Source organism: Schistocerca serialis, unplaced genomic scaffold, assembly GCF_023864345.2.
Source record: "Schistocerca serialis cubense isolate TAMUIC-IGC-003099 unplaced genomic scaffold, iqSchSeri2.2 HiC_scaffold_1240, whole genome shotgun sequence".
Lineage (NCBI taxonomy): Eukaryota > Metazoa > Arthropoda > Insecta > Orthoptera > Acrididae > Schistocerca > Schistocerca serialis.
In genome coordinates, this window is record NW_026047448.1 from 32,501 (window position 1) to 35,000 (window position 2,500).

At 63.9% G+C, this 2,500-nt stretch overlaps 1 pseudogene; it reads right to left on the reverse strand.

Annotated features, from left to right (window-relative positions):
• The window catches only part of LOC126436580 (large subunit ribosomal RNA), a 7,809-nt pseudogene that overhangs the window by 2,540 nt on the left and 2,769 nt on the right, over window positions 1-2,500 (reverse strand).

Here is a 2,500-nt window from a genome sequence, read left to right on the forward strand (position 1 = left end):
GGCCTCCCTGGGCTACAGGAGCGTGGAAGTAGCCCAGGGGAGTGTCCGCCGGAAGGCGGAACCATCTCCTGACGGCGGCACGGATGGTCACATCTGCCGCTTTCAACGCACCCACTCGGGTGCGGCTGAGGGCCAGCCCATGGTACAGGCCAGGCAGAAGTACGGTGGTGAGGGCGTGGAGGCGCTGTTGCGGCTTGAGCGGAGCTCGGGAGATGACGTCCAGCTGCTCCACCAGGTGGCGTCGTGGGTTGAAAACGCAGCGACCAGCGGTGGAGAATTGCAGTCCCAGGTACCGGAAGGTTTCACCCACACGTAGGGCGGGCACGGTGGCGTTGCCCGCTTTGAAGGTAACGTCGGCGTCGACCTTCACCTTCTTGTCGCGCCCAGACGCGACTAAGGCGAGGGTGAAACACTTCCGGGCGTTGATCTGCAGCCCCAGATGGGCGAGGGCTGCGACGGCTGCGTCGATGAGGGACTGCAATCCCCTCGCGGTCGATGCAAAAAGCAGGACGTCATCTGCGAAGGCCGCAGCGTTAACTCTGCGACCAAGGATCCGAGCTCCGATGTGGGAGGGAAGTTGACTCAAAACATAGTCCACCGCAAAATTGAAAAGGAGGGGGGAGAGGGGGTCACCCTGACGCACACCCCTAGCCGGCTGCAGGGGCACGCCCACGTCGGCGCCGCCCGCTATCACCGTCGTGCTACCCTCGTAACACCTTTCGACGTACTCAATAAAGCAATCCGGCAGGCCATGAGCCCTCAGCACGGGGCGGAGGGCGGCATGGTCCACCGAATCGAACGCTTTAGAGACGTCGATCGATGCCACAAAAACAGAGCGACAGGAGCGGACTGCGTCGGTGAGAGCAGTGTCCAAGATGAAGGTGTTTTCCAACATCCCATCCCGGGGGATGAATGCCCGCTGACGTTCGTCCACAGCACATGCACGCATCAGGCGTGACGCGAGAACCTTGTGAAAGGTCCGCGCCAACACCGAGCAGACCGTAATGGGGCGAAAGTCAGCGGGGGATGTTGGTGCAGCCGTTTTGGGGAGAAGTGACGTCCTGGCGCGAAGCAGACGCTCGGGGAGGGCGCGGGCCAGGAGGAAGAGGTTCAAGAGTTTCACCAGGACTTCATGCGGCAGGCGCCGCAGCTCCGCTGGAGTCAGGCCGTCCGGCCCGGCTGCCGATCCCCTGGGCGGCAAGGCAGCAGCGACCTCCTCACGTGTGACCGGCCCCCATAGGCACTCAGGAGCGACAGGCTCCGAGTGCGGGAGAAGGCGGTCACGGATGAAGCCGGCGGTGGAGATCGGCTTCTTCGTGAAGAGGTCCGCCCAGAAGTCCAGCAGACCGGGGATGTCGGGTGGCGGCTGCAGCAGGGTGCCGTCCAGCAAGCCGCGCACGCAACGTGCACGCGACCTACGGAAGGCGTCCTGTGTCCGCGCGTATTCCCAGCGGCGCCGCTTGCGCTTCTGCAGCGGCGGGGCGGCAGGCGGCCGCTTGGATGGTTGGCGCGGCCGCTGTGTCCTGGTGATCGACCTCTCCCCCCTGGACCCGACCGACGCAAGGGCATCCGGGAGCATGCCCAGGATGACATCGGGCGGCGTGCCCCGCCCCAGACCAATGACTCGATCCAGGGCAGAGAAACGCTGGGCGGAAGCAGGTAGCCCCGCCAGATGCTCCCAGATGGCGGCGTCAGTCGGCCCCTCCGGCGGCGGCCCGGTGGTGTCGGCCGCGAAGTCCTCGGCTGCGTCGACGGGCGGCGCAGCGGCCTCGCCCGCGTCAGGCAGCGAGCTCGCTGCTCCACGGCGGGACGCCGGCTCTTCACCCCGACCGATCTCAAGTGCCTCCATGAATTGGCGGACAAGCTGCTTGTGGGCAGCTTGCCGCCGTCGGCACTTGATTGCCTCAAGCGTTCGGTCGGGGAACATCCTGGTAAGTTCTTGATTTACAAAGAAGAACCGGGCGTCCCTCTCCAGGAACAGTTCGGCCTCTGCCTTGGCGAGCGACAGGACTTCTTCCTCCGTCCACCTCGCGCGATGCCTCTCCGTCACGATCTCAGCGTTGGCGGCCGCAGGGTGTTGGCGGCGGCGATGGACCCCGAGACCGTTCTTCGTGGTAAAAGTGCGGTGGCACTCACTGCAAGCAAAGGGAGCTACACAAACTATCGCATTTTCGTTACGGCCGGTTGGCCGGATAGGTGCTGGGGTAGCTGGGGTGGCACCTTCAGCGGAAGGGCCACCATCTCTTGTTTCTTGTCGGCTGCCCCCAACTATAAAGGGATAATGCGAGGGGGGGCTGGTAACCCCCCCAAGCCCCTGGTGCGGTCTTCCACTCTGCAAAAATCAGCGGGCCCACGAGAAGGGGAGAAGACCGCAGGAGAGGAGAGGCTAAGAGAGTCATAGTTACTCCCGCCGTTTACCCGCGCTTGCTTGAATTTCTTCACGTTGACATTCAGAGCACTGGGCAGAAATCACATTGCGTCAACACCCGCTAGGGCCATC